Source organism: Petaurus breviceps, unplaced genomic scaffold (genome assembly GCF_028583685.1).
Source record: "Petaurus breviceps papuanus isolate PSGF00001 unplaced genomic scaffold, PetGlider_PUasm1.0 98, whole genome shotgun sequence".
Classification (NCBI taxonomy): Eukaryota; Metazoa; Chordata; class Mammalia; order Diprotodontia; family Petauridae; genus Petaurus; species Petaurus breviceps.
Window position 1 is genome coordinate 5,150,309 of NW_027187460.1, and position 9,813 is coordinate 5,160,121.

Here is a 9,813-nt window from a genome sequence, read left to right on the forward strand (position 1 = left end):
GCTGAGATGGCCTGTGCACAGAGCTGAGATGGCCTGTGCACAGAGCTTAGATGGCCTGTGCACAGAGCTGGAAAAAGTAAGAAGAGTAAATCACTAGTTCCAATGTCTACATTGGATGGAAAAGCTCTAGGAAAACTGATGTGTGATGACGGAGGTAGAGATGGCTCTTCTTTTGTGCATCTCCTGAGTACTTGCTGGGTTTGAAGATTTCACCCTAGAATCTACTACCCAATCTGAAAACAGTACCAGTTACGTTCCGTGGCACCAAATCAATTAGGAACATAATGCCTCAGCTCCTTGTAAACCATACCAAGCCCACCAGCTGCCACTGGTACCTAAGCCCTGCCCCAGGACCTAATCCCTCACTTTTACTATCACTAGATCTAAGAGGAAGGGACTCTCACTTTGACCCCACTCAGAAATAGAGTTTGGGAGCAAATTTCTTTCTTCCTTTCTTCTTTTTTTTTTTTTTTTTTGCTTTTTGGAGGGGGGAAAGTAGGGCAGTTGGGGTTAAGTGACTTGCCCAAGGTCACATAGCTAGTATTCGTGTTAAGTGTCTGAGGCCGAATTTGAACTCAGGTCCTCCTGACTCCAGGTATGGTGCTCTATTTACTGCGCCACCTAGCTGCCCCAAAAGGGGACAATATTTCTTGATGTCAACTGCCAAGGTAGGTGGTGGGATCCCTAACTTGGTTTTAGAGGCTGTCTGAACTTAGAACTTATTGCCATGTTTGAAAGCAACATCTACTCTCTCCTAAATTATCGAAATTATTGAGGAAAATATCACCTTCCTCTTCCTTCACCTCTGAGCACACAGATATAGGGATCATTAGAAGTTGAATGCATATTTCACATATGGGATCTGGATGTGTTTCATAGCCTGTGTTCTTTGAATGAGGCAATGGAACTGGTGCCAAGGGTGAGTTCATTCAGGATCATCAGCAGGATACAAGGAACTCAGTCAAGGCTGATGTGGCTGCCCAGGGAAGTCACCAACCAACTTATATTTTAAAAGATTTATATAGTCAGGTATGGCAAGGCACATCTGTAATCTCCACTACTGAGGGAGCTAAGGGTGGTGGATTCTTTGGGTTTGGGAGTTCCATGTTGCAGAAGGTTAGGATTATTGGAAGTACAAACTAACTTTGGTATCAATATGGTGAGCCCCTGGGAATGAGAAGCTGTTATGCTTAAGGTTGAACTGGACCCTGTTGGAAGGGAACAGATCAAAGCTTCTGTGCTAATCAGTAGTGGAACTAACCCACCCATTAAGCAGCCCCGGCATTTCCATTCTGAGCAAAATAGAAACACCAAATATAAAAACAAAACAAAACATTTAAGTAAAAAAAAAATATATATATATATATATATATATATATATATATATAAATATATACAGATAGAGAGAGAGAGAAAAAATGAAATCAAATATAGATAAAAGGAAAATTTTAAAATGTGGAATGGTACTGTAAGAATAATGATAACGTTAGGTTGGCTAGGAAAGCTACAGATAACAAAATGCTGGGTTTTTTGTTGCTTTATCTTGGAGAAGAGGAGAATCAAAGTAAAGATAAGATGATTGCTCAGGGTTGATGGGATGATAACTAATGACAGATAGAAGAGCTGCTCAGTTCTCATTCTGCTTGTTTTCTGTGCCAAGGGAAGGAAAAAAAAAACACCACAGAACAAAAAGACAGATAGGGAGCTGATACACAAGAAAACTGAGAAGAGAGTAAGGGACCACCTAGCTGTCCCTGCTGAGAGCCATTTACCTAGCCCTGCTATACTACGCTATAGGGTGCTAAAAGAATTGGCAGATTTAAGTGCTGAGTCACTAAACAAGTGAACATAGAGAATGGGAAAGGAATCACGAATGAAGAAGTGCAAATACTGCCAAGTTTAGTAACAATAAGAGAATGGAGTTCTGACTTTGATGCTTGGACAAAATCTAGAATATATTGCTAAAGGGATGGTTAATAAACATCTAGAAAAGGAAACAGTAATTACAGAGTTGATGTGAATTCCTCGAGAACAAGTAATGCAATAAAAAACTTTGAAAGCCTTTGATCAACATAATGACAAACTGATTTGTGACTAAATGACATTTGATTTGTTATTAAACATGCCACCCACCTAAAGAAAGGTGATAGACTCAGAATATAGGAGGAATAGCTAATTTTTTTTTGGCACAGCTATTATAGGAATTTGCTTTACTTGACTATACATATTTGTATTGGGTTTTGTTTTCTTACTTTCTTAATGGTAAGAGAGGAGAAAGTGGTAGAGAGAAAATTTGAAGCTAAAAATAAAATAAAATATAGTAAGAAAAAAGAATAAGTTACAATAGACTAACTTTATTACCCTTTTTTGTTTGTATTTCTAATATTGGAAGATCAGGGAAATACTGCAGATGACTAAGTCTTTCACAGTATTCTTTTGAAAAAGATGGAAAAATATGGGCTAGATGGATGTAGAATGGGTTGAATGGCCAGCCTCAATGAGAAATTTCTGGTGCAATGTCAAGTTGGAAGACAGTCTTCAGCAAAGTGCTCTAGAATCTGTGCAAAATTGTGCTGTTTAACATTTTTATCAATGACTTGGAAAAAAGCAAAGACAATGTCCTTATCAAATTTTCAGATAATAGCAATCTAGGAAAAATAGCTATCACATTGGATGATAGGGTGCTGATTCAACAAGTTTTTGTTGATAAGATAGAACACTGGGCCAATTCTAAAAAATTAAGTTTGATTAGATAAGTATAAGGGACTATACTAGTGTTCAAAAAATCCCAATGAACCAACATGCAGTTATTAAGTATCTACTATGTTCTAGGCATTATTCTAAAAACCAGAGATATAAAGGCAAAAAAAAAATAGTTCTTTCCCTTAAGGAGTCTACAATCTAGCCAGTGTGGCTAGTGTATGAAGGGTATGAAGGGGAGAACTATATAATAAGGCTGGAAAGATAGATTGAAGCCATCTGATAGTCAACTTCGGGGATATCATTCTGGGGAGGATGGGCAGGAGAAGGAGTAAGACAAAGCAACAAAATCAGAAAGTTAAGGAATCAGGAGGTCAGTTGAGTATTTCAATAGTCAAGGCAACAGATGATAGGGACATGAACAAGGACAGTGAGCAAGTGAGTAAAAAGAAAGAGGAGGATAAGAGACATAGATGAAGAAAAAAATAAATGGTAATTGATTGGCTACATGGGACCAGGGAGAGTGAAAAGGTTGTGAACGTGGGTGACTGGAAGGATAAAAGTGTCCTTGACAGAAATAGGTCCGTTTGAAAGAGGAGTGAGAATTGGGGAAAAGATAGTGAGTTGATCTGGACATAACTGAGATTAAAATGTCTCTGAGACATTCAGTTAAAAATGCCTAATGGGTAGTTGGTAATGTGGGATGAATGTTCAGAAAACAGATCAGAGCTGGATGTATATCCCTAGTAGTTATATTTGGAATCAGAAGACCTGGGTTTAAATTCTGGCTCTGCCATTTACTACCTGTGTGAGTTTGGGGAAATCAATTAATCAATCTGGGTCTCGGTTTCCTCAACCATACAAAAAAGGAATTTGACTAAATGGAAATTCCTTTCCATCCCTAAAATCTAAGCTTCTACAAATTTCGGAATGAGCAGTTTTAGTTGAGTGATAATTGCCAAAAGCCAGATTGCAAAGGGTTGAAGAGGTGTGGCATTCTGAATAAAAATACATGGAAGTTTTAGGGGAAGCTTAGTATGACTCAAAAGTGTGATAAAATAGAAAATTAATGCAATCTTAAATTTACATTAAGAAGCAGAGCAGTCAAGAATAAGGAGGTAATAGTACCATTTGTACTCTGCTTGAATCAGGTCCTACTTCAAGTATTAAGTTCAGTTCTGGGTAACACATCTGAGGAAACACATTAATAAGCTGGTGAACACTGAAGGAAGGCAACCAGGATGGGAAGGAGTCGTGAGTTTATAACGTATGAGGACTGAATGAATGAATTATGAATGTTTAGCCTGGAAGGAGAAAACTCAGGGTGAACATGATATGATAGCTGCCTTCAAGTCTCTGAAGGGCTATCATATATAAAAGCAATTAGACTTGAACAGAACAAACAGTAGAACAAGGGATGATGGGTGAAGATTACAGAGAGGCAAATTTAATCTGGATAGCAGGAAAAACTTCCAATGATTATACTTATCCAGAAGTAAAATGCTCTACCTCTGCAAGTACTGGATGTTCCCTTCCATCTCAACCAACTTGAGGTCTTCAAGCTAGGAGTGATGAGCCCTTATTGGCTAAGACAGAGACAGAGATTCTTTTATCAGGTATGGGTTGGATTAGATGGCTACTGAAGTATCTTCCAAATCTGGGACTCTGTGATTCTGATTGACCAACCTAGACACCTAACTTTATCTCTTTGCTGACTTCAACCCTCCCCAACCTCCCACTCTGAGTTTCCAAGTATTTGGAGAGAAAACAGGATAATGGCACTGCCCCTGCACAAAGATTATCATAGGACAGAGGACGGGGTGGGCCTCAGCCAAGTGGTACTTGGTCAATCCTATGACTAGAAAATGAACCTATTCCTTCTCCAATCCAGATAATTCAGACCTGCCAACTGCTGAGAAAAAACTTCCTTCCCCTTCTACCACTCTGCTCTCTCATGCCATATCTGGATAAGCTGTAATCCACAGTCTCTTCTCTCTTCTGATTTTTTTTTTGCGTGTGCTAAGACACTGTTAAAACTCCCTTTCGTCCTGAACATCATTTTACCTTCTTTTGTTATGGTCACTCTCTCTCTTGTTTATCAAAGAAGAGGTTCACCTGGTTCACAGCCTTTTTCTTTACCTCAACCCCTGGGCCATTCCTGGGAATTTCAAAATAAAACTCATGCTGAGCATCCTTTAAGCACCTTGGCCTTCAATGCATCGACTTTCTCACTTTCCACTGACCTATGAACTCAGTCTACCTCAGCTACTCAAAAGGTTGGTCATACTCAGGTATTCCCATTAAACATCACTTCCCTGATCCTCAACTCTGTAATTTCCCTTTCTGATCATAACCTCTTGTTTTTCCATCTCTTCCTCTGCTTTGTTCCTCCTAAAGCCATTTTTCATCCCCACTGTGACCTTCACTCATTCTTTTACTCTTTGTTCTCTCAGTTTATCACTCATTTTTTATTTTCTTCTTTTGAAAGTCTTGACCCTATAGCTGATTAGTTCTACTACTACTATTACTCCTACTACCACCACCACCACCACCACTACTACTACTACACACACACACACACACACACAAACACATACACACTGTTCTCTACCCTTGATTCCCTCATCCTATCACTGTTCTTGGCTTGCCAAACTCCCCTACTCCTGAACTTATGCTGCTAAAGGATGGGCATACTAGAGGAAGTCACAAAAATCTCCTGATGGGGTCAGTTATAGATTGGGATGCTCATCTCAACCAGGACTTCTCACTGCTGCAGGATGATACTTTTCTTCTTTCCAGCTTGACTATCACATTCCATAAAGCAACTGTTCCAAACCTTCTCCTTTCTCTTCAAATCCTTTGCCGATCCTGTCCATCTCCCTTCCAGTAGAGAACCTCACCTCCTACTTTATGGAGGAAATAGAGGCCACCCTTTATGAGTCTCCATTAAACACTCCATATAGCATCATCCCATTCTCTCCTCTCTAAGGATAAGGGGGCCCTTATTGCCTACACCTAGCCCTTTATTAGTAACCTTGATGCTATTCCCTTCCATCTTTTTGGGAAGCTTGTTCTTCTGATAATTTCCTCTAATTCTTGTTCAATCCCTTCCTAGCTAACTTTTTTGTTGCTGCCTACAAACATCCCCAAGTCACCTTTATTCTTCAAAAATCTTCACTTGATGTGGTATACTGATTCAACCATTCTGTAGAGAAATTTAGAACTATGCTCAAAGGGGATAAAACCATGCCCTTTGACCAAGTAATACCACTAGTAGGTCTATATCCTAAAGAGAGAAAAAAAAAGATGGACCTATATGTACAAAAATATTTATAGAACCTTTTTTTAGTGGTGACAAGGAATTGAAAATTGAGGGGATGTCTATCAATTGGGAAATGGTTGAACAAGTTGTTGTATATGATTGCGATGGAATACAATTGTACTATAAGAAATGATGAGCAGAATACTCTCAGAAAGACCTGTAAAGACTTACACAAACTGATGCAAAGTGAAATGAGCAGAACCAGAAGAACACTGTATACAGTAACAGCAATATTGTATGATGATCAACTGTGAATGACTTAGCTATTTTCAGCAATACAATGATCCAAGACAATTCTGATGGACTTGCAATAAAAAATACTATATATCTCTAAGAGGAAGAACTGATGGAGTCTGAATATGGACTGAAGCTACACATGTATAACCTATATCAAATTATTTGCCTTCTCATTGAGGGTGGGGGAAGGAGGGAGAGAATTTAGAACTCAAAAATTTTAAAAAGCAAATGTTAAAAATCATTTTTACAAGTAATTGGGAAAAAATAAAATATTTTAAAAATCTAAAAAAAATTTTTTTCATTTGGTCCTGCCCTTTCTACTATCATTTAGATCTCATTTCCCTAACTAAATTCCTGGAAAAAATCATCTACCCTTACTTCCTCTATTTCTTCCTCTCACAGCCACTTCCACTATAACTACTTTACTTGTTTTCTTAAAGGTTAGCAATAGTAATCTTTTAACAGCTAAATCCAATTATCTTTTAATTTTCCCCGTTCTCCTTGACTTCTTAATAGCTTTTAACTACTACCCCTACTCCTTTAGCTTTGCTGAACTGCTTTCTCCTGATCCTCTTTCTGTATATTTGACCACTTCTTATTTACTTTTGTTTCTTCATTCTCTTTCTCCTTCTTCCTAAGAAACTATATACCCCACAACCTTGTTTTCAGTGCTCTTCTCTTTTCTCTGAGGCATACTATCTACTGTTATGGGATCGAATATCATCTCTACACAAATATATATAAGATACAGACTCATACGTGTGCGTATGTAGATTGTGTGTGTGTATGTCTATGCATTCAGTTCTCATCTTTCTCAGATTTCCACTTTCCTATCCATAATTGCCTGCTTTTCTCCACTGCCTTCACTACCATACCTATTCTCTCTAATATCCAATCTTTTTCTCTCTTCCTAACTCCTTCCCTGCTCCTGTAGACACTCCCACATCTCCCCCACCATAAAAAAGTCACAACCATAACTATCATTATCCTGTATTTCTCCTCCCCCTCCTGTCTAAACTCCTTAGGAAAGCCATCTACACTTGGTTCCTCTCACTCTTCTAAAATCTGCGCACTCAACCTCATCACTCAAGCCAAACTGTTTTCTCAGAAGACACCAGTGATGTCTTAGGTGCCTGATCTAATGGTTTTTGTATTTTGTGTCACTGCTTTCCCTTGCTTTTCTTTTCTAAATGACAGTTCCCTTCTCAGCCGCCTTTGCTGGCTCTTCATCCATGTTATGGCCACTAATTCCTCACTTTCACTCATTCACATATCCAATCCATTGCTAAATCTTGTTATTCCTTGTTTCGCTCTGTGTCTCATACATCTTCCCTTTTCTCCACACACAAAAACAGCCGGCACTCTAGCTCACTTTATCCTCCCTCTTCTGGACTATGGCAATAGCCTCAAGTCTCTCCTCAGTCCAATGCAACCCAATCACACGTTATTAAATAAGTGCTTAAGTTCATATGGTGCCTTTTAGCTTATAACATGCTTTCCTCTCAACAGCTCTGTGAGGCAGGTAGTCAAATACCCTCATTTCACAGAATAGGGAACTGTGACTCAAGAAGGCTGAGTGGCTTGCCCATAATTAAGTAGCTACAAAATATCTGAGGTATGATTCAAACCCAGACCTCCTGACTCTAAGAGCATCACTTGATCCACTATGACATATCACCTCTTGCACAATACATTCAAATGCACTTTTATTCATACAATTCTGCTACCACTATTAATTTTCTATTAAAAAAAAACCTCACAGAATCATAAACCCTTAGAGTTGGAAAGGACACTGGAGGAATACATCTAGTCCAATCTCTTCCTTTTACTAAGGACAAAACTGAAGCCCCAGAAAGCTGAAATGACGGCTCACAGTCACTGGCCAGTCAGCTTCTGAGCAAAGATGATGACCCAGCATTGAAACAATATGACTTGAGAAAGATCACTAGTCTTTCAGTCCATAAACCTGGCTTTGAGACTCAGCTCTGAAAGTTACTTCGGGTTATGACCTTGGGGAAGTCACTTAACCTCTCTAAGGTTAGTTTCAACAGCTGTGAAATAGGAATAGTAATGTTTTCACCACTTATCTCAAAGGGTTAGGTCAAAGAAAGGACTTTGTAAAAGGACCCTATCAGTGTGAGCTATAACTGCCTCCTTACAGAATGTAGCCCATAATCAGGTACATTTTGGCCTAGGCGTACTAAATGTACAAGCCCAGCCTGAGCTTTTTTCAATGGTAAAAATGAAGTAATGGTGATTTATGAATAAGAACTGGATGACCTACAGCCTTTTTACTTTGTGAGTCAATTTTTCGATGTTCATTGACTCTGGTAGTTTTTCATCCATTCATTACCTTCTGGTGGCCAAAAGGTGGCACTGCAGTCTCTTCTACACAGAAGAAAGACACTCTTTAGTTTAGCAAGAACAAAGAACAGAGGTCTCAGGACCACACTGGAGAATGAGCTAGAACCAGGGGTGTGCTGGTGGATGGTCAACAACCAGCTCAGGGTGGGGGAAGAACGTACAAACGATACACGTGTAAGTTTAATCTGCATTATTAACACATTCTCCATCACTTTCCAAACAAAAGATCAAGCCCTGATTTGTAGCCTTTGCTGATTTCACATGTAAATGCTCAAAGTAAAAATTTAACAATTGGGTTAACCAGAACAAACTGGTTCTAGCACACCACTATCTAGAACCAACCAACTTCAATGGCTATCCAGTCTTTCAACTCCTTTACTGACAGAAGAGGAAATTGAATATTTGAGACGTTACATACCCAGTTTAGGGTCACCCACACATAAAGTCCAAGAGCCAGGATTTGAACCCTGATTCAAACTCTTGATTTAAAATCCATCAACTTTACTACTACCCCTTTCACACAAAAATGAGTGTTAATATTATCACAGGAACTCTTCTGACAACTGATACATGCAGAGAACTTTCCTCCTCTGATATCATCTGAGATTTGCAGCTTGTGGTCATAATCCAATATGACTGTAAAATTTCCTTCGCCTTATGCAGATGACCATATCATCCAAGGTCTCTTAGAGTCATAATCCAGTAGGACTATATAAAATAATGACAAAAATGTAAAAGGTGACCAGATTTCAGATGTGCCACCATAGGGAATGAAAATAATTTGATGAATTCCATACCTATAGTTAAAGTATTGGGTGAGGGTAGTGGGGGTAGTTCCTGGGTTAGAATGAAAGGATCAGAGAAATCCAGTTATGTGAGAGTGGAGGAAGCCAAAGAAAAATGAGACATAGTCAGCAACCAAAGGACCAATCAGGAGACACAGAGAGTAAATCTCAAGTTTATAGTTCAAGCAAAAAATGGCTATTATGGGGGGGGAGGGGAAAAAGGGAAGGGAGGAGAGAGAGAAGGAGGGAGAGAGGGAAAGGGAAAGGGAGAGAGAGAAGGAGAGGGAGAGAGAGAGACAGAGACAGAGAGAGAGAGAGAGAGAGAGACAGAGAGACAGAGAGACAGACAGAGACAGAGAGAGACAGAGAGAGACAGAGACAGAGAGAGAGAGAGAGAGAGAGAGA

The 9,813-nt window shown here is 39.2% G+C and overlaps 1 protein-coding gene across 2 annotated transcripts in view; it reads right to left on the minus strand.

The window, feature by feature from the left end:
* Positions 1 to 9,813, minus strand: part of DENND3 (DENN domain containing 3) — a 118,364-nt gene that overhangs the window by 33,681 nt on the left and 74,870 nt on the right. The window lies entirely within an intron of this gene.